Genomic DNA, 23833 nt, shown 5'->3' on the forward strand with positions numbered 1-23833 from the left:
AGCCCATCCTCGGTTATCTCTGCTTTGTTGGGGTTGTACAGGGCTCCAGTGTTTTGATCCGGGATCTGGTGGGTGGCGTGAGTGGGTGATCCCAGTTCAATGCTAGAAGGAGAAGTAGCCATAAGACTTGAAATCTGTATTCCTGTCAGTGTGGTCGTGCAGTAACCCTGCTTACCGCCATCAGCATGTATCACACTGCGAGCATCCGAGTTCAGATTACAAATCAGCACCTTCCTAGTGAGCGGTCTGTTAGTAACGGCACATGGCTGCTGTTTGTGCGACACTTGGGGACTTAGGAGTCGGGGCCCCAAGACTCCATCAACCCCCCTTAAATTGCATGTAGAATGTTCCTCTGCATCGTTAGCTTGGTCAGCCAGTCGGATAGTGCCAAAAGCCTTTCTAATCGTATGCAATAGAGAGTTATGGTGTTGATCCAGTAAATATATCAGCTCAGACAATAGCATTGCACCTGTCTCCATATTCCAATTCTTCCTCTCATATGTGTCCCTTTTTAAAGCGGCAATATAATCAGCCTATTCATAAGAGAATCATACCAGTCTGCATTGTGCAGGGTTTGCTAATTGCAGGGTGTGGTCACCTAATTAACTGTATTACTGCTGGGCTGCACACAAAACTGGGCTTAGAGGGAACACTGCTTACACTACACTATAAATAAATTAAATAAATTAAATACAATTAATTACAATTAAATAAAATTATCCAAAGTACAAACCCCCCCCCACTAAATTACAGAAAATAATAAAATAATTACAAGATTTTTAAACTAATTACACCTAATCTAACCCCCCTAAAAAAAAAATAAAGCCCCCCCATAATAAAAAAAGCCCTACCCTACACTAAATTACAAATATCCCTTAAAAGGGCCTTTTGCGGGGCATTGCCCCAAAGTAATCAGCTCTTTTACCTGTAAAAAAAAGTACAAATCCCCCCCCAACATTAAAACCCACCACCCACACAACCAACCCTACTCTAAAACCCACCCAATCCCCCCTTAAAAAAAACTAACACTAACCCCCTGAAGATCACCCTACCGTGAGACGTCTTCTCCCAACCGGGCTGAAGTCCTCAACAAAGCCGGGAGAAGTTCTATCAGTAAAATTCTATCAGCCAATCGGAAATAAGGTAGGAAAAATCCTATTGGCTGATGCAATCAGCCAATAGGATTGAAGTTCAATCCTATTGGCTGATCCAATCAGCCAATAGAATTGAGCTCGCATTCTATTGGCTGTTCCAATCAGCCAATAGAATGCCAGCTCAATCCCATTGGCTGATTGGATCCTTAATTCCGATTGGCTGATAGAATTTTATCAGCCAATCGGAATTGAAGGGATGCCATCTTGGATGACTTCACTTAAAGGAACCTTCATTCGTCGGGTAGTCGTCGGCTGAGAAGGATGCTCCGCATCGGATGTCTTGAAGATGGACCTGCTCCGCGCCGGATGGATGAAGATAGAAGATGCTGTCTGGATGAAGACTTCTGCTTGTCTGGAGGACCACTTCTGCCCGGTTGGATAAAGACTTCTCCCGGCTTTGTTGAGGACTTCGGCCCGGTTGGGTGAAGACGTCTCATGGTAGGGTGATCTTCAGGGGGTTAGTGTTAGTTTTTTTAGAGGGTGGGTTTTAGAGTAGGGTTGGTTGTGTGGGTGGTGGATTTTAATGTTGTGGGGGGATTTGTACTTTTATTTACAGGTAAAAGAGCTGATTACTTTGGGGCAATGCCCTGCAAAAGGCCCTTTTAAGGGCTATTTGTAATTAAGTGTAGGGTAGGGCTTTTTTATTTGGGGGGGCTTTATTATTTTGTTAGGGGGATTAGATTAGGTGTAATAAGTTTAAAAATCTTGTAATTATTTTATTATTTTCTGTAATTTAGTGTTTGTTTTTTGGTACTTTAGATAAATGTATTTAATTGTAATTAATTGTATTTAATTTATTTAATTATAGTGAAGTGTTAGGTGTAATTGTAACTTAGGTTAGGTTTTATTTAACACGTAAATTTGTCTTTATTTTAGCTAGGTAGTTATTAAATAGTTAATAACTATTTAATAACTATTCTACCTAGTTAAAATAAATACAAACATGCCTGTAAAATAAAAATAAACCCTAAGCTAGTTACAATGTAACTATTAGTTATATTCTAGCTAGCTTAGGGTTTATTTTATAGGTAAGTATTTAGTTTTAAATAGGAATAATTTACGCCTAGATTTAGAGTTTTGCGGCCAAAGGGGTGCGTTAGCTACGCGTGGTTCCCCCCCCACACACCTTTAAACAACGCTGGTATTTAGAGTTCTCAGAAGGGCTGCGTTAGGCTCCAAAAAGGGAGCGTACAGGCATATTTACCGCCACTGCAACTCTAAACACTAGCATGAGTCATGAAATAAAAAAAATGGGTTTAGTATCCCTTTAATTCCCTCAAGGGCATTAGTGGCACCTCTTAGTGAAGTGGATGCTAGTCACATACAATCTTCTATCTCCGAAGTCTCCCAAGTTACTCTCTCTTCTTCTTGGAGAGAATCCCATATCAAATTACTCTTTATGACTTACTATACGTCCAATAAAGGTTCCAAATGCGGGAACCCTAACTTTAAAAAGTGTCCAAAATGTTCACTCTTCTCAGCTAATCTTATGCACATGATATGGGATTGCCCAAATATCAGATGTTTCTGGTTGAAATTAAAGTATTGGCTTGACAAGGCATTGCGGATCTCTCCTCTGGTTCTCTCATTGGCACATATAGTGTTTCTTCGGACAGATTAAAAAAAAATTCACACTAAGAAGAAAATTATCAACATAGCCATATTAGCAGCTAGATATTTACACCTAGATTACGAGTTGGCGTTAACAGGGGTGCGGTGCTAATAAGCAGTTTATGCTCACCGCTCACTTACAGACAGCGCTGGTTTTATGGGTTTTTACAAACCCGGCGTTAGCTGCAAAAAAGTGAGCGAAGAGCAAAATTTTGCTCCACATCTCACCTCAATACCAGCGCTGCTTACGTTAGCGGTGAGCTGGTAAAACGTGCTTGTGCATGATTTCCCCATAGGAATCAATGGGGGAGAGCCGTCTGAAAAAAAAAACTAACACCTGCAAAAAAGCAGCGTAAAGCTCCTAACGCAGCCCCATTGATTCCTATGGGGAAAATACATTTATGTCTACACCTAACACCCTAACATGAACCCCGAGTCTAAACACCCCTAATCTTACACTTATTAACCCCTAATCTGATGCCCCCAACATCGCCGACACCTGCATTATGTTATTAACCCCTAATCTGCCACTCCAGACACCGCCGCCTACATTATACATATGAACCCCTAATCTGCCGCCCCAACATTGCCGACACCTACATTTTATTTATTAACCTCTAATCTGCCGCCCCCATGTCGCCGCAACCTACCTACATTTATTAACCCCTAATCTGCCGCCCCCAACGTCGCCGGCACTATAATAACGCTATTAACCCCTAAACCTAAGTCTAACCCTAACCCTAACCCCCCTAATTTAAATATAATTTAAATAAATCTAAATAAAATTACTACAATTTACTAAATAATTCATATTTAAAAATAAATACTTACCTATAAAATAAACCCTAAGATAGCTACAATATAACTAATAGTTACATTCTATCTAGCTTAGGTTTTATTTTTATTTTACAGGCAAGTTTGTATTTATTTTAACTAGGTAGAATAGTTATTAAATAGTTATTAACTATTTAATAACTACCTAGTTAAAATAAAGACAAATGTACCTGTAAAATAAAACCTAACCTAAGTTACAATTACACCTAACACTAAACTATAATTAAATAAATTAAAATAAACTAAATACAATTAATTACAATTAAATAAAATTATCTAAATTACAACCCCCCCACTAAATTACAGAAAATAATAAAATAATTACAAGATTTTTAAACTAATTACACCTAATTTAATCCCCCTAAAAATATAATAAAGCCCCCCATAATAAAAAAAAAGCCCTACCCTACACTAAATTACAAATATCCCTTACAAGGGCCTTTTGCAGGGCATTGCCCCAAAGTAATCATCTCTTTTACCTGTAAAAAAAGTACAAATCCCCCCCAACATTAAAACCCACCACCCACACAACCAACCCTACTCTAAAACCCACCCAATCCCCCCTTAAAAAAAAACTAACACTAACCCCCTGAAGATCACCCTACCGTGAGACGTCTTCACCCAACCGGGCTGAAGTCCTCAACGAAGCCGGGAGAAGTTCTATCAGTAAAATTCTATCAGCCAATTGGAATTAAGGTAGGAAAAATCCTATTGGCTGATGCAATCAGCCAATAGGATTGAAGTTCAATCCTATTGGCTGATCCAATCAGCCAATAGGATTGAGCTCGCATTCTATTGGCTGTTCCAATCAGCCAATAGAATGCCAGCTCAATCCTATTGGCTGATTGGATCAGCCAATAGGATTTTTCCTACCTTAATTCCGATTGGCTGATAGAATTTTATCAGCCAATCGGAATTGAAGGGATGCCATCTTGGATGACATCACTTAAAGGAACCTTCATAAGCTAAATACTTACCTGTAAAATAAACCCTAATATAGCTACAATATAAATAATAATTATATTGTAGCTATTTTAGGATTAATATTTATTTTACATGCAACTTTGTATTTATTTTAACCAGGTACACTAGCTATTAAATAGTTAATAACTATTTAATAGTTATTTAATAGTTACCTAGTTAAAATAATTACAAAATTACCTGTAAAATAAATCCTAACCTAAGTTACAATTAAACCTAACACTACACTATCAATAAATTAATTAAATAAACTATCTACAATTATCTACAATTAAATCAACTAAACTAAATTACAAAAAAACCCCACTAAATTACAAAAAAAAACCACTAAATTACAAAAAATAAAAAAAGATTACAAGAATTTTAAACTAATTACACCTACTCTAAGCCCCCTAAAAAATAACAAAGCCCCCCAAAATAGAATCAGCCAATCAGATTCAAGTTCAATCGGATTGGCTGATCCAATCAGCCAATCAGATTGAGCTTGCATTCTATTGGCTGTTCCGATCAATCAGCCAATCAGATTTTTCCTACCTTAATTCCGATTGGCTGATAGAATCCTATCAGCCAATCGGAATTCGAGGGACGCCATCTTGGATGACGTCATTTAAAGGAACCTTTATTCGGACTTAGGACGTCGTTAGAAGAGGATGGATCCGCGTCGGCTGCTTTAAGATGGTCCCGCTCTGCGCCGGATAGAAGAAGATAGAAGATGCCGCTTGGATGAAGATGTTTGCCGGTCCAGATCTCTTCTTCTTGCCGGATAGGATGAAGACTTCGGAGCCTCTTCTGGACCTCTTCTTGCCGGATAGGATGAAGACTTCGGAACCCTCTTCTGGACGGATCGGTGATACCCGGCGTGGTGAAGACAAGGTAGGAAGATCTTCAGGGGCTTAGTGTTAGGTTTTTTAAGGGGGGTTTGGGTTAGATTAGGGGTAAGTGGGTGGTGAGTTGTAATGTGGGGGGGTATTGTATGTTTTTTTACAGGCAAAAGAGCAGAATTCTTTGGGGCATGTCCCGCAAAAGGCCCTTTTAAGGGCTGGTAAGGTAAAAGAGCTGTAAAATATTTATTTTAGAATAGGGTAGGGCATTTTTTAATTTTGGGGGGCTTTGTTATTTTTTTAGGGGGCTTAGAGTAGGTGTAATTAGTTTAAAATTCTTGTAATCTTTTTTTATTTTTTGTAATTTAGTGTTTGTTTGTTTTTGTAATTTAGTGTTTGTTTTATTTTGTAATTTAGTTTAGTTGATTTAATTGTAGATAATTGTAGATAGTTTATTTAATTAATTTATTGATAGTGTAGTGTTAGGTTTAATTGTAACTTAGGTTAGGATTTATTTTACAGGTAATTTTGTAATTATTTTAACTAGGTAACTATTAAATAGTTATTAACTATTTAATAGCTATTGTACCTGGTTAAAATAAATACAAAGTTGCCTGTAAAATAAATATTATTCCTAAAATAGCTACAATATAATTATTATTTATATTGTAGCTATATTAGGGTTTATTTTACAGGTAAGTATTTAGCTTTAAATAGGATTAATTTATTTAATAAGAATTATTTTATTTCGTTAGAATAAAATTATATTTAACTTAGGGGGGTGTTAGGGTTAGGGTTAGACTTAGCTTTAGGGGTTAATACATTTATTAGAGTAGCGGCGAGGTCCGGTCGGAAGATTAGGGGTTAATACATGAAGTTAGGTGTCGGCGATGTTAGGGAGGGCAGATTAGGGGTTAATACTATTTATTATAGGGTTTTTGAAGCGGGAGTGAGGCGGATTAGGGGTTAATACATTTATTATAGTAGCGGTGAGGTTCGGTCGGCAGATTAGGGGTTAATAATTGTAGGTAGGTAGTGGCGACATGAGGGAGCAGATTAGGGGGTAATAAATATTATGTAGGGGTTGGCGATGTTAGGGGCAGCAGATTAGGAGTACATAGGGATAATGTAGGTTGCGGCGATGTGCGGTCGGCAGATTAGGGGTTAAAAAAATTTAATAGAGTGGCGGCGATGTGGGGGGGCATCGGTTTAGGGGTGCATAGGTAGTTTATGGGTGTTAGTGTACTTTAGAGCACAGTAGTTAAGAGCTTTATGAACCGGCGTTAGCCCAGAAAGCTCTTAACTCCTGGCTTTTTTCTGTGGCTGGAGTCTTGTCGTTAGATTTCTAACGTTCACTTCAGCCAAGACTCTAAATACCAGCGTTAGAAAGATCCCATTGAAAAGATAGGATACGCAATTGACGTAAGGGGATCTGCGGTATGGAAAAGTCGCGGCTGGAAAGTGAGACCCTTTCCTGAATGACTCTAAATACCAGCGGGCGGCCAAAACCAGCGTTAGGACCACCTAACGCTGGTTTTGACGGCTAACGCAGAACTCTAAATCTAGGCGTATGTTAATAGTAGTAATTTTATTTAGATTTATTTAAATTATATTTAAGTTAGGGGGTGTTAGGGTTAGGGTTAGACTTAGGTTTAGGGGTTAATAACTTTATTATAATGGTGGCGACGTAGGGGGCGGAAGATTAGGGGTTAATAAATGTAGGTAGGTGGCGGCGATGTTAGGGCCGGCAGATTAGGGGTTAATAATATTTAACCAATATTTGCGATGCGGGAGTGCAGCAGTTTAGGGGTTAATATATTTATTATAGTGGCGGCGATGTCCGGTTTGGCAGATTAGGGGTTCAAAAATGTATTTTAGTGTTTGCAATGTGGGGAGGCCTCGGTTTAGGGGTTAATAGGTAGTTTATGGGTGTCAGTGTACTTTTTAGTACTCTAGTTAAGAGTTTTATGCTACAGCGTTGTAGTGTAAAACTCTTAACTACTGACTTTAAAATGCGGTACCGTTCTTGACAGGAGAGGGTCTACCGCTCACTTTTTGGAAGACTCGTAATACCGGCGCTATGCAAGTCTCATTGAAAATATAGGATACGCAATTGAGTGGATTTGCGGTATTTCCGAGTCTGGCCAAAAAAGTGAGCGGTACACCTGTAAATTCAAGAATCGTAATACTAGCGGGCGTTAAAAAGCAGCATTGGGACCGACCAACGCTGCTTTTTAAGCCTAACGCAAGACTCATAATCTAGCCGTTAATTTTTAAAAAATGGAAAGAGAGTATGTTTCCCAGTATACCGGAGATCAAGAACTGTCTGAAGAAACAGTGTATGCTAGAACAGATTGATGCACATGACATAAGTAAGTTTTTTCTGAAATGGTCACTTTTATTAAAACCTTTCCGACCAATGAAATTGACCATTTAATCTATCCATTCAGAAACTCAGAACTGGTTCTCTTGGGTGTATGGTAATTTTCTGTCTCCATATATTTTTTTCCCATTCACCGTTTCTTACATCCTCCCCCTTCCTCTCCCCCTTTCCCCTTTCTCTCCCTCTCCTCTCCCCCCCACCTTTCTTTCCTTTTTTTTCTTCTTTTTTTTGTTTTTGTTTTGTTTTGTTTTAGTCAGCTCTGTCCTGCGTTTCTGTTTTGTTTAAAATAGGGGAAAAATAACAATTCCAACAGATTTTGTTTGTCATGTAATAATACAGGAATGGACATAGACTTGTTGTTTTAATTTACTATTGTTATGAGCTGCTAGAGTAATTTTTGTTGATAACTGTCACAGTGGGTTTATATATACCAAAAAAAATATTTGTTTCTGCCCACTGCAACGGGAAAAATCTATGTTATTCCATTTATCCGTTCCTGTCATCACAATTTTATCCTTTTTGTTGGATATAAATAAAAAGTTTAAAAAAAAATGTGCATGCCCTATCTGAATCATGACTAGACTGTCCCTTTAAGTCCTATGGAGCTGCCTTTCATTTCTTGGTTTCCGAGACTTGGTGATGTCACCATGCATGGACTTTGTGACATCACTGACATTCCCGGATTCCCCCTGGTATAGAGTGGATATATGTCACGCTTAGGAGGTGGGACTGGAATAGTGATAAATGCTCTAATCCTTGGGACATACTTGGGTACTAAGCGGTCCAGCAGTATCCTTTAAAACACTGTCCTCCTCATTGTGATAATTGTACCCACTATTGTTCTTAAATGTTTTTATTTTCAATGTTTTAAATTAATTTATGTGAATTATACCTGGAAGTATTTCAATGTTTCTCATATGGGAGGAAACAACTTCAACAATACTGCTTATGCCAATTATTGTTAGGGTTTGTAACTAACTGAAACAGTATTGCACTATATACTCTTTTTTTTATTTCCACATATCCAACCAGCTTGCCTGGACAGATATAAAGGAATGTATCAACATTAAAAGAGCACATCTGGGAGTTAAAACCTTATATAGCCTTTATTAGCGTATTACAATCATTTTTTTCTTAAATGGTATTTTATGTCATGTGACATTAGATGAATATATATGGAGGAAGACTGTTCTGTGTTAGGCCTTTAAGTGTTTTGGGAAAGGCAACAATGCTCTTTTCTCAAAATAATCTTTTTTTTACTATGCATCTATCAATGTCATTTTATATGGATCCCTCTTCTTCCATCTTCTGAAGACAGAAGATGGAAGAAGACAGAAGATGGAAGAAGAGGACTGCAGCCATAAAGATGAAGTGAACCACCCCGCCGCCATAAAGAAAGATGAGGATCCCCGTCGGAGCTGATCATGTAGGAACCGGAGTCAAGTTGGTTGAGTGGAAACTTTGGGGTTTAGTGTTAGGATTTGTTTTTTCACAATAGGATTTTTATTTTATTTTTTGCTCAAAAGAGCTGAAATTACTTTACGGCAATGCCCTACAAAATGCTCTTCTTTGGCAATCTTATTTTTATGATAGGGTTTTTTTAAAACTTATTTTTTTTTTAGGATAGGGATTTTTATTTTTAGGTTAATAGTTTTTTAAATATGATTTTTTTTTAGAATAGGGTTATTTTTATTGTGCAAAAGAGCTGTTAGACTTTAGGGTAATGCCTCACCAAATGCCTTTATCATGGTATGTTTTTAAGGATACAGTATTTTTTTAATTTAGAATAGGGCTTTATTATTTGCAAAAGAGCACTGCCCTACCAAATGTCCTAGTTAAGCCAATCTTTTTTTTAGGATAGGGTTTCTTTTTAACTTAAGATTTTTTTTTAGAATAGGGCTCTTTTATGGGCAAAAGAGTTATAATAACTTAAGGGCAATGCCCAACCAAATACCCTTTTCAGGGTAAACTTTGTTTAGTGTAGGGCTTTCTTTAGGATAGTTTTTTTTTAAGAATAGTTTTATTAGGTTAATAAATTAAAGTTTAATTAGGTTAATAGGTTATGGCAGATTATTGGTTAATATTGTAGTGGAGATAGGATGCGCTGGGGGTGAGGGCGCGTAAGGGGTTAATAGCTTAGGGAAGCAGTAAATGTATATATAATGCTTAAATGATATACATTTTCCTGTTTAATGCATAGTAGTTTAAGTATTATATAGATTTTACCATTTTTTTTCTGTGTTCATAAAAAACATGTTTAAAATCTCTACAATACTACAATACTTAATGCAATTAATATAAACATTGTAAACACATGTATGATAGCTGCAATAGTTATAAAAGGAAGTTTTTTTTCTTTCTTTATTAGTCAGGTATAGCAAAGACATGACGTAGATGTAGGCGTTCTGTGGGATTTAGCTGGGCGTTCCAGGGAAGTAATCTGCAGTCCTGAATTTTTGAACAAAATTTTTTTATTGAAGTTTCCAAAACATACATAACATAATAAGACTCCAATATTTCAATGACTTGTTAGTTTCAGACCAACATAAGAGGTTGTGCCACCATTAACATATAGATTATTAACAATTATAGCGGGATAATATATATGAGTGATCCAATAGCTATCATTGGGTAATGACAAAACCAAATAGTGGAGTATGCCCTTTGGGTCAGTGCTAAGCATAGTACACAGAAATATAGTCTAGGATAAATCTGAGTCTAAGTAAGAGGGACCTTTTTGTGATATAGATTACAGTATAGTAACCACAGCTTAGATATCGTAAATATCAGATGAAAAAGAACACTTATGGAAATTATCAGTGACCTGGAAGATTACTGTTAGGGGTAATTAATAAAATGTACGATTCCAGAGGGGTTTTAAAGTGTATATAGTATGAGCTGCATTAGTAAGAGGGGTATTGGGTGATGGGATACAGCGGGAAAGAGCTGCTCAGAAAAGATTAGGGGAGGGGAGGGAGGGGCAGAGCTCTCTAAAGTGAGGGGACCAAATAATAAGGTGAGTGAGGGTAGAGTAAGTGGCTTGGGTGAAGATGCTAATGTCTATTTTAGCTGACTATAATACACCAGTGGCAAACAGGTATAGCGTTTAAGCTTAAATGGTTATCTTACATGAAAAAATTACATTGATAAACATTTAAACTTGAAAAAATTGTATGAAAGGAGATAATTACCTATAGATCAAATTGCCATTGAGCCTTTCTAGCTGCGGGATTGTAATGGAGTCTCTACCAGTATCTAGGGAATCTAGCTAGTAACTAAACAGCCTAACAGCTCTTTTTATTCGGTTAAGTGGTCAATTGGCTCACACGACTATGGCAAATGAATTGTTGGATTATGGTATATAGCATATGAATATAGGGTGAAGTAAAGCTATATATATGAAATGCATTTAAACATCTATAGACTCAGCCCATAACATGTTCTGACCAACATAAGAGGTTGTACCACCATTAACATATAGATTACTAACAATTATATTGAGATATCATATATGAGAGATCCAATATCTATCATTGGGTTATGACAAGACCAAATAGCGGAGTATGCCCTATGGGTTAGAGATCTGTATCATGAAGGTGAGTGAGTTTGGACTAACAATGGCACAATTACATAAAACATTATCGCTTCAAGCAGCGGAGGGACAAAGAGTCTATCTACTTATTAGTAGGGAGTACATTTCTATCATGTATTGCTAGGCTCTGGAGTAAAGAATAACCTGTTTCAAAAAAGGGGTGTATAACAGTCTAGGAAGGTTCTTCAGCTTATTGAACAAGTAATAAACAGTAATTTTGGTTCAAAGAGTAATTGTGCCTGTAGATGAAGTGGACATATGAACCTGGATCCATATATCACTCAAACGGCCACTTATTGACTATATATAGGGTATAGTTAAGTTCAAGATATAATAAACAATAAAAGCAGACATAACAGGTGAATATAATACAGTGCTCGAAATTACAGCAAACGTGAGTAAAGTGTGTAGTTGCTAGAGTTCTACTACTCAATAATAGGATGTAGTGGCAGTCAGTATGATCTTAAATGTATAAAATAGAACAAGATAAACTGGATCCCAGTGAATAGAGCAACATTAAATGCATACAATAAACATAACCTCGAGTACATTGGGGCCAGTGCTGCTTGCCGTATATTGAAGGCTAGGTATTGAAGGCAGAGACCAACCAGCTAACCAATACCTTCCCTGATATTATAGTATTTAGCTAGCGGCTGATGGTCCTGAGGGTGGAAAGATATTCCCAAGTGCCAACTAAGAGAGTGGAATGTAACGGATGGTCTATGAGGTGAAGATCCTGACTTACACTTGTAGCTCCGGAGAATCCCCAAATCATCAGCTCTACAAGAGATAAATATATGAGTGCTATTTGCAATGCTGATTGGAAACTTGGCTTCGTCGAGACCCACCCCGATAGGCCACTTCGAAGCGGGAGACGAACAACTTAGCTGAGAATTAACTTCTGAATAATTTGAGGAAAAACACTGTATCAAATAAGATGGCAATTCCAGCAAGCAAGTATAGACAATATTGCGACAAGTACGTAACTGCACAGAGAAGTTGGAAACAGCAGCATAAGCAGGAATAGTCTGCAATATATCCTTGACAAAACCTTACAGATTGCCTGTGTGAGCATTAAGTAGAGGATGTGGGTTGGGCTAACAGAGGCTGAGTTTGACAGACAGGTAAGTGATCAGGTGTAATAACACAGGCAGCAGAGAGAGTCCTGACACCTGGCTACTAGACGATCTGGATTTTATAAGTGACCAGGAAGAGGCACTGGTCAAGGAATACAATAGGCTGCTAGATCTCCTTAAGCAGCAAGCCAAGGCTATACAGATCTGGGGTGCAGCCCTCTGAGATTCATGGAGCTCGACCGTGGAGGAGTGGCAACAAAGAAAAAGGGAACCAGAGCTGCTGGATCCCAATCAGCAGTCTGGCTCCGAGCTTATGGTCTTGGACCAGGGGGCCACCCTAGCAGAAGTGCTGGACACAGGGCAGAGAGCCCACGGCCTCTGCCCAGCACCAGCAACAGCTCCAGAAAACCAGGGAGAGGAGGTAGGCATCCTCCCTCCCTTTAAACAGAACCCCTTCCCAGGAGAGGAGACAGTCTGTCTCTCTCCCCAGCGGCAGAGCCAGGAGCAGGTAGAGGAGACAATCGGTCTCTTTCCCCAGTGGCAGAGACATCCCCTGGGAGTGGAGGTAGTCGTCCTCCCTCCCCATAAGCAGAACCCCTTCCTGGGAGAGGAGACAGTCGGTCTCTCTCCCCAGCGGCATAGCCAGGAGCTGGGAGAGGAGACAGTCGGTTTCTCTCCCTAGTGGCAGAGTCATCCCCTGGGAGCAGAGGTAGTCGTCCTCCCTCCCCTTACACAGAACCCGTTCCTGGGAGAGGAGATAGCTGGACTCTCTCCCCAGTGGCAGAGCCAGGAGCCAGGAGAGAAGACAGTTGGTCTCTCTCCCCAGCGGCAGAGCCATCCCCTGGGAGCAGAGGTAGTCGTCCTCCCTCCCCTTATACAGAACCCGTTCCTGGGAGAGGAGACAGTCGGTCTCCCTCCCCAGCGTCAGAGCCAGGAGCAGGGATAGGAGACAGTCAGTCTCTCTCCCCAGCGGCAGAGCCAGGAACAGGGAGAGGAGACAGACTGCCTCTCTTCCCAGCGGCAGAGCCATCCCCTGGGAGCGGAGGAAGTCATCCTCCCTCCCCATAAGCAGAACCCCTTCCTGGGAGAGGAGACAGTCGGTCTCTCTCCCCAGCGGCATAGCCAGGAGCTGGGAGAGGAGACAGTCGGTTTCTCTCCCTAGTGGCAGAGTCATCCCCTGGGAGCAGAGGTAGTCGTCCTCCCTCCCCTTACACAGAACCCGTTCCTGGGAGAGGAGATAGCTGGACTCTCTCCCCAGTGGCAGAGCCAGGAGCCAGGAGAGAAGACAGTTGGTCTCTCTCCCCAGCGGCAGAGCCATCCCCTGGGAGCAGAGGTAGTCGTCCTCCCTCCCCTTATACAGAACCCGTTCCTGGGAGAGGAGACAGTCGGTCTCCCTCCCCAGCGTCAGAGCCAGGAGCAGGGATAGGAGACAGTCAGTCTCTCTCCCCAGCGGCAGAGCCAGGAACAGGGAGAGGAGACAGACTGCCTCTCTTCCCAGCGGCAGAGCCATCCCCTGGGAGCGGAGGAAGTCATCCTCCCTCCCCTTACACAGAACTCCTTTCTGGGAGAGGAGACATTTGGTCTCTCTCCCCAGCGGCAGAGCCAGGAGCAAGGAGAGGAGACAGTCGGTATCTCTCCCCAGCAGCAGAGCCAAGAGCAGGGAGAGGAGACAGTCGGTCTCGCTCCCCAGAGGCAGAGCAGTTGACCATGGAGCGGAGGTAGCCAACCTCCCTCCCCAGTGGTAGATCTCCTTCTCGGGAGAAGAGACAGACGGTCTATCCCCTCAGTAGCTTGGCAGGGTCTCTACCCTTTTCTCGTACCGGAGTATTTCTCACAGGGGGCAGGCCAGGGGGTACCCACTCATGCAGTAGGTGCCACAAGTTTGGCCACACAAGTTTTGCCTGCCCCACCAAGGAGCAACTTCCACCTACAGCTGGGAAACTGGCTATGGCTTTGTTGGATACCCGCCCCTGCAGTTGGTGCCACAAGTTTGGGCCCCCGAGTCTTGCCTGCCCCACCAAGGAGCAACCTCCCCCTCCAGTCTGAGGTGGGAATTCAGCCGGGAAACCAGCACTGGATTTGTTTGTGAGTTGGTCAGCCGGTACTCAACCAAGTGTCACAGAGGGAAGCCAGTGTGGTCATGAAACCTAAAGACACTAGAACTTGTGGGAGAGCAACTGTTTGGGAGGCGGCCTTGGCAAACTTGTTTGGGACTTTGCATTGTGTGCCTATCCCTGCGCCTAGGGCACAGGGAATAAACACCGGCAGGAACCCCCCAGGATGCCCCAAGCCCAGGAGAGATTGGATAACCTTCCCCAGCAACCGATAATTGGAGGGCCACCATCGGACAGCCCCAAGCCAACCCGCTAAGGGTTTATCCGGGTCTGCCGAAGTGGAGGGGGGGAGATGTCACGGATACCAGACCCCCAAGGCTAACCCCCACCCCCTTACTACCTCACTCCTGTTGTTTCACAGTGGTTTTGGGCTCCTCAGAGCAACCACGGTCTCTGGAAGCTTTTGGTTGCTTGTTTTGTCACCAGTACTTTGTCACAGAAGAGCTGGCCTCTGACCAGAAAAACCCTCCTAGGCTAGCCGGGCTCCTGGAACTCCCAGTCGGCCGCCTCACAACGGACACCTGCCTAACCCCTCTCAGGCCAGCCGGGCTCCTGGAACTCCCGGTCGGCCACAGAACAGCAGGACACCCGCTACCTTTAACCCTGGTCGCTCCATCGGCCCTTTGTCCCAGAGCTCCACTCTTTTGGGGATTGGTAGCTCCTAGGGAGAACAAGAGGTGGTGGAATTGCTGAAGGGGAGCTACTTGGGGAACTGGGGGTTTCAGACAGACACCCCTACCCCTCAATCTTTACCGGGCCGTAACTCGCTTTTTGGACTGTGGCATCTGGGGACCGAGAGCTTTCAAATGACACTGCAGAAGTACTGCCACTCCCCCGGGATCACCCCAAACCATCACCCCTGTGTCCTGGGATTCTGTGGGACTATGGCTGCTATGGAGGCGCCAGTCTGTCTGGAGGGGTGGGAATGGCTGGAAAATTGTGGGATTGCCCAGTATCTAATGAAGATGAGCTTTGTTTATAAAAGAGTGTGTGTTTTCCAATAAAATCAGTTCCTGTTTCACCTGAATGCTAGTATGTCTAGTTATTTGGGTAGGCTTCTGCTAAAATCACTTTCCTGGGCTACATAGCAGCCTGTTCCAGGCAGAGGAAGGACCCTCTGGCAGAGCTACCTAGTCTGGGTAGCCGGAGTCTGCCATAGGGTGGGACCCTGAATACTGGTGCTGTCGGGCATCAGGGGTGGCTACGGGCTGTGGTCACTTTCCAGCTACATAGCCGCAGTCAGCAGGGAGGAAGCAGGACCCGTTTGGTGGAGCTACCCAGTTGGGGTAGCCGGGGAATCAGTCACAAAGCCCTTTTTGAGGGTATGTACTGCTTGACCAGCAGCCTCCCCTTAAAAAAATTTTTATAATGCCCATGAGAAACAACAGCGCCCAAAGTCTTTTTATCTCTGACATGTCAGTGCTGTGCCATAGCTTACGTTTGGTATTGGTGGATTCTGGCTTAGCTTCTAAGAATTGTTGGGCATAAAGGTTTGTTTTCTCTGCCAGATTTTTTAAGAAACTGTCTGGCAGATAATCAATTGGCTCACCTGAAGGTATGTCGCAGGTGATGCCAGGTTTTACTATAAAAGAGGGCACATCTGGAACTTCCAGATTTGGAGGTATCTACACTGATTCCTCTAATGCAAGCTCTTGGGAGGCTACAGAGGCATCAAAGAGGCTGGATAAGTCATCCACATCAATGTTAGAGGCAGTCAGCGTCTCATCAGATGCAGCGGCAGTTTCAATGTTGGACTCGGCAAGCCTCCTCGGCATTATATAATTTTATATATATATTTTTAATGGCAAACCATTTTTTCTTATAGTACTTATTTATTTTTTTAATTTCTTAAAGGTAAATATGTACAACTTTTTTAAAAAAGATTTTCTCCCTTTCAGTAAACCTTTACTAGGTTCAAACTGTAACTCTAATCCAAACCCCTCCCAAGACCCAAATCCTCACAGCAGCCCTAAAGACCTTAGGCCTGTGACGGGCTGCAATCAGGCTTAATGCTAATCCAAACCCTCAAATTACCCTCAATTAATTATTAAATTACAAAATGGCCAAATAAACTAAAAAAAAATATTTTAAAAAGTCAGGCCTGATCACAAATGATCTCAGTGAAGATTCTGTGATCAAAGGGTTAACGTTACTCTAAAACCCTGAACCTTTACACCAGCACTAAATAGAGTATTATTAAATATTTAAGGTATTATTAAAACTGTTATTAACTATTTAGAGAAAAAAGCCCTGATCACCACAGATCACAATGCTGGATGTAATGACCACAATGAAGATGTTACCCTAAAACCCCAAATCCTTTTCCTCACACTAAATAATATTTATTATTAACTATTTAAGGTATTATTAAAAGTATTTTTTAAATATTTAGAGAGAATAAATTAAAAAAATCAGCCCTGATCACCACAGATCACAATGCTGGCTGTAATGACCACAATTTATTTTTTAAATATTGCATGCACTGATCACCTCAGATCACAATGCTGACTGAAATGATCTGTGATCAAGGGGTTAATGTTAACCTAAAGCCCCAAAGCTTTAACCTTACACTAAATGTTTTTAATTGTTTTTGTGTTATTGAGACACTTTATGCAAACACTGTAGCAATAGCTATGCCTCTCTCTCTCTGGAACAATGAGAGATCTAGAGAGGCAGAGCTGCACTTCTAATGTTACTGTTTTGAATACAGTAACATTAGGATCACTGTGATTTGCTATCACAGCAATCACATTACTGCCTGTACACACTGCCTCAGATGAGAGACATGTTCCAGGGCTGAGGGCTGGTGGGAGAAGCCAGGGATCCCCTCACAATGAGTTGTTACACAGATGACGTACCATTACGTCACTAGGGTCCTTAAGACCCGGTATTTTCGTGACGTAATGGTATGCACTAAAATCACAAGGGGTTAAAAAATTGGGCTTCTTTGTTTTCTATAGTTTTCAGCTGCATATGGTCAAGAATAATTAGTAAGGTGCTCACATATGTCTAGTGTACTAGAAATTAAAGAAATATCACAGCCAATATGTCCCAGATTACCAATTTGGCCTACCAGGCTGTTTTTGCCTTTTTGATCACCATTGTGTAGCAGTGCTCTTTTGATTGACTAATTGGCTTCGCTATTTGGCTATGCAAATATGGATAAGTGTGTGAAAGGTAGGTGCTGGGAGTGTCTAGCCTCTTTCCAAAATAAGCTCCTCACTAGCTTATAGGAGATAGACATTTGAAAATCAATATAAAACGAAAAACGGCGCTTATGCAGCAGACACTATTTATACAAAAATATCTATATATATCTCCAATCAAGTATTATGCATATATATGTCTCAGAAACTCAAAACACTCTCCTATTGTGAATAGTACCTAAAATAATGACATATAAGTGTATAATCAAGGATTTATTTAAATGTAAACAGTATTCATATCATCAGCATAGATATAAAATCATATATATGGACATCTCCTTTGAATCAGCTAGCTATATGCAAAAATCAATTTATCCAAAAATATTGGACATAACAACAAAAATAAAACAGAATGCTAAAAAACATTTTTAAACGTATAAAACTTTAAAAGTAACAAAGTCCAGTTTTTCAAACCACCTTTTTCAAAACCACCTTCTATGCTTTTGCACTTTGGCCCAAATGTGCATATATATGTCGCCAGAAACTTAATATTCCAGCAGCTTAGGGTAGAAAATTGCTGCTTAGCGAAAGTGTATACATATACTCAATCCTGCAGAATCACACTTATACAGTTTCCACAAATAAATGCTGTATTGGATGGTTTCAACCTTTGGGAACAAAGAACCGTATTACCTTTGCTGCATCGCGCTGTGCTATTATTGCCAAATGGAAACCGGGAGTTCCTCTCAACTTGACTTAAACTTTAAAGTAGAGGTTACCTGCTCCTCTGTTCCTATGCAGTTATGCGTGTGATTGGCCCAAATTCATTTTCCTTGTTTCGTGGGTTAGAAGTGGAAAAAATATCACAAACTGGACAAAAAGGTTTTGAAATCACACTGGCACCCCATAGTCCTTCGCCTTTGACATGTTTCACCCGTTGATAGGGCTTTATCAAGATGCTTTTGCTGTGTTTGGGGCCACTCATATATATCCTTAGGGTGCTTGTGATTGGTTACTGGTTTTCCAAAATTTAAGGTGTAATCAAACATTTTGGGGATGGTTTGTAATAAGGTGGTATTTTTATAATACATAAAAAACCCTTAAACAATTTATATAAAGTGATGTGTGCATAATAAAATGATATATGCAAAATAAACTAATATATGCATCGAAAACAAGTCTTATTTCATTAATGCTTAAAAATAATAATAATAAGAGCATCACTTAATAAAACATTTATATACCTACAAAAAGAACACCATAAACATGATTTGTGCATAATAAAGTGATATATGCATAAGCAACTGATATGTGCATCAAAAACGAATCTTAGTTTGTTTATATTGTAAATAGGAGCAGCATTTAATATTGATTGTATATACAAATTTGTAGTTAAGTTAACAATACTTCTAAAAAATATTACTCCTTAAATATATATATATATATATATACATACATTGTTACTAAAACATATCTCATGTTTTTATTATAGAGGATATTTAGAAATCCATATGGCTCATATTCCAAGATAATATGTCAGAGACAAACATCAGTGACATTCATAATTGGAATTGTAGTCCTATGCATATCCAAATGTTCACACTATTCATCTCTCAAAAACCTATTTATAGAAATCTATTCACTTCAATTTCTGAACTTAAACCCCTAGGTTGCAGAGTTTTCATCTTGTATATCAACTCTGCTTCTTTATATAGGAGTTTTTCCTCCAAGTCACCTCCCCTCCAATCTTGTCTCACTTTTTGAATTCCACAGAATTTCAGATGTTTAGGATTATTATTGTGGACTTCCCTGAAATGTTTATAAATATATGCATCATGTTTCCCATTTCTTATACAACTTAAATGTCCCCTGATCCTCTCCCTAAAACTTCTTGTTGTTTCACCCAAATATTGACTTTTACAGGAACATTCAATTAGATAAATCAGGCCTTTGTCGGTGCATCTGATTGTTTCTTTTATGTTAAACTCTTCTCCTGTTTGTATGGAGATTAAGTTTTTGTTTTTATTGCATGCTCGCAGGCCTTGCATGTATGACAAGGAAAAAATCCTTTTACCTCCTCTCCATACAGATCTCTACATAAGGGAGTTTTATTTTCTTTCCTAAACTCACTTGGAGCAAGTATGTTTTTGAGGTTCTTAGCTTTTCTAAAAATCATTCTAGGGTATGGTGTAACTTTATCCCCTATGTAGGGATCACTTTGTATTAGATGCCAATGTTTTCTAAGGATCTTATTAACGAACTTGTGATCACTATTAAAATCAGTAATGAAAGATAAACTTTCACTTTAGGTTCTATTAATTTTTTTCTGTCTATATTTCTTGCTTTGGTGATAGCTGTCTGTATCAGATCATCCTTATATCCTCTTTCGTTAAATTTCTTCTCTAGTATTCTAACTTGTTCGTTGTAGTCTGTAAGTTTCGTGCAGTTCTTTTTAAGGGGCCCATTTATCAAGCTCCGAACGGAGCTTGTGGGCCCGTGTTTCTGACGAGTCTTCAGACTCGCCAGAAACACCAGTTATGAAGCAGCGGTCTAAAGACCGCTGCTCCATAACCCTGTCCACCTGCTCTGATGAGGCGGACAGGAATCGCCCGAAATCAACCCGATCGAGTACGATCGGGTTGATTGACACCTCCCTGCTGGCGGCCGATTGGGCGCGAGTCAGCAGGGGGCGGCGTTGCACCAGCAGCTCTTGTGGAAGTGGAAAATCAATGAATCAGGAGTTACAGCAGGGTATTTAAAATGTACAGGTGCAGGGATAAGTATCTTGATAAAGACCCATATGGGTTGACACGCGTAGAGGATTCACCCTGCTGCTTGGATATACACACAGACCTGCTTTTTGCTATTAAGTCCCCCACGGATTGGGACCAAAGGAGAACACTAAACCCAGCGTACTTTGTAAGTACTTAAGAGTGGAGAAAGACTCGGAGGTTCTCTATCCTGTTAAAAGGCTTGCGCAAGTCAGAATCACCTGGAGGTTCCGGAAACCAGGTGACACAGAAATCACGGAGACCGAAAGCTGCAGTAAGCTGATTGATCGAGCAGGACGGCTAACAAGTAAATATCTAACAGAGACACAGTAAGAAGGCGAGACAGCCCCAGTGTCACAGACAGACAAACGGAATTGCATAGAAAGGTGAGGTAATACCGCCTTGTGTATAAGCACTCACTGTGAACTTCAAACAGCGCCAGTGATAAATACCGACGGCTGATAGTTATTTGTATTTGGGAACTTTCTTTGGAGAGACAATTAACCCTGCATTAACCCTGCTGTAACGGGTCATTTTCAGTAATAGATCCAGCATTAAGCTTTTGAGGATACAGATACTTAAAATTGAAGTTTTCCACTTCTGAAAAGGGACATTTTAAAATAAGCCATTTGTTGTGTATCTGGTAACAAGAAGCTGTTTATGTTTTATGTGTAGTCTTTTAACACTTCGTTTCATAGTGTGAAGTGATTCTCTTTATCAACTGGAATATACTATTGTTTTATGAGAGTGTGAATGGTTGTATGAACAACTATAGTTGGGAGTGAATGATTATTATTGGATTGAAAAAATTTGTTTATTTTTATTAGGTTGAAGTGTTCAAATAAAATTTTTGAAAAAACATACACGGTTATTTCTAAAGTCATTTTAAATCTGTTAACAGGGTCATATAATTTAGATCCTGATTATATATTATTAATAGTACCTTTAAGAGATCTGAATATACATATCTACATAACCTCCCACTTTATGCGCCCACTGTATCTGTTTTTTGACTCACGTAGTCTCTGAAGAACCCGTGTAACATCAGAACGATGAGCCTCAAGTGTGCGTGAGTGTATGAGGATGTCGTCTAGGTACACCACAACACACTGTTGCAACATATCTCATAGGACATCATTAATAAATTCCTGGAAAACAGCAGGAGCATTACGTAGGCCAAACGGCATTACAAGATACTCATAATGCCCGCTCCTGGTGTTAAATGCTGTTTTCCATTTGTGGCCCTCCTTGATCCTAACGAGATTGTACGCTCCTCTCAAATCAAGTTTAGTAAAGACCGTAGTTCCCTTGAGGCGGTCAAAGAGTTCCGTAATGAGCAGAATAGCATAAGCAATCTTAATGGTAAGACGATTAAGACCCTTATAATCGACGCATGGTCTTAACTCCCCACCCTTTTTCTTCACAAAGAAGAAGCCAGCCCCTGCAGTAGAGCAGGATTTGCGGATGATCCCCATGACATAACATTGGCAACATACTCCTCCATAGCACAATTCTCCACAACAGACAAAGGGTAAACCCAGCCCGAGGAGGAATGGCTCTGGGTTGCAGGTCACAATCGTAAGGCAAGACAAGGCAAGCACCTTGTCAAAAACATCTAGGAACTCTCGGTACTCCTCTGGCAATTGAGATACCGAAGAAGTGCACAAGACTTTAACTGGTTTCTGAAGACAAGTGGAAATACATTGCAGAGACCACAACAAAATTTCGGACCTGCGCCAGTCGAGACTGGGATTGTGCTTTTGGAACTGGAGGGTTTCAAAATGGAGAGCCCTAACAGCAATGGATAATGGATCAGTTTCGTGAGTAATGAGTGCGGGCTGAAGGTGTCTGCCATCAATGGCCTTAATAGCAAGCGGAACGGACCGAGGCAAAACAGGAATAGATTGCTTTGATACAAAAGCACTGTCAATGAAATAGCCCGCAGCACCGGAGTCAACAAGAGCCTGGGAGACTATGGAGGAGTCCACCCAGGAAAGGACAACCGTCACCAAAGGTTTCTCCTTTAGCAGTTCCGGGGACGAGGATAAACCACCCAAGGTCTGCCCCCGACAGGACCTTAGGTGTGAGCGTTTCCCGGCCGTGTAGGACAAGACTTCAAAAGGTGGCCCTGTAACCCACAATAGAGGCAGAGCCCCTCCCTCCTCCTAAAGGCCCTCTCTGCCGCGGAGAGACACGTGAATCCCAACTGCATCAGCTCAGCAGTACCTGATGACTCGGGACCAGGAGGCATGGGATGAGAGGGAAGCAAGGGTGGGAACGAACACGTAGAAGACAACAGAACAGGAGGCTTCCGTAAGCGCTCCTTGAAAGAGGGCCTCTCACTTAGTCTGATGTAAATTAGGATAAAAAAAGACACCAATGCCTCGAGATCTTCTGGTAAATCTCTGGCAGCAACTTCATCTTTAATCGCATCAGAGAGCCGATGAAAGAAGGTGGCAACAAGGGCTTCATTGTTCCAACCTACCTCTGAGGCAAGCATACAGAACTCAATGGCATACTGAGCAACAGATCTTGCTGAATGGACATGAGTCATTTAGCAGCAGAGGAGGAGCGAGCCGGAACATCAAATACCCTTCGAAATGAGGCCACAAATTCAGGGTTATTTGAAATCACAGGTTTATTAGTCTCCCACAAGGGATTAGCCCAGGCAAGAGCTGTGTCAGAGAGTAACGAGATGAGAAATCCCACCTTAGCTCTGTCAGAGGGAAACACCTGAGGTGACATCTCAAAGTAAATGCCCACCTGGTTCAAAAACCCTCTGCACTGATTAAGATCGCCTCCATATCGCTGAGGTAGAGGTGCAGAACCGGACATGCTCCTGGTAGGACTAGGTGCAGCAGCAGAAACAGGAGCAGCCATAACTTGCGGGACACTTTGGTCCAAATGTGCAGTGTGTGTCAGCAGGGTTTACAGGGCTAGTGCAAATTGATCCAAGCGGTGATCCTGTTCATCCATCCTGGAAATGATGGCAGGTAAAGGTGGATTATTAGCGACGTCAGGATTCATGGCCCTTGCGTAATGTCAGGGTGCCAGGAATCAGACTGAGACGAGAAGTGCAAAAATAATCACACCTTTATTAATAGCAAAAAATAATAAAAAGTAGACAAGTCAAATAACAAGCCAGGAATCAAAACCAGAGCTGGTAGTCAGACGAGCCGAGTCAGGAGCCAAAGCGAGTAGTCAGACGAGCCGGAATCAGGAACAAGGAGAACAGAAGTCAGGAACAAGCCAGGGATCAGGAACCAGGAGGGACGTCAGACAGCCAGGTAATACACAGGAGCTCTCGCAAACAGGTCTGAGACAACGCAAGGGCAAAGCATACTGAACAA

Source organism: Bombina bombina, chromosome 5 (assembly GCF_027579735.1).
Source record: "Bombina bombina isolate aBomBom1 chromosome 5, aBomBom1.pri, whole genome shotgun sequence".
NCBI lineage: Eukaryota > Metazoa > Chordata > Amphibia > Anura > Bombinatoridae > Bombina > Bombina bombina.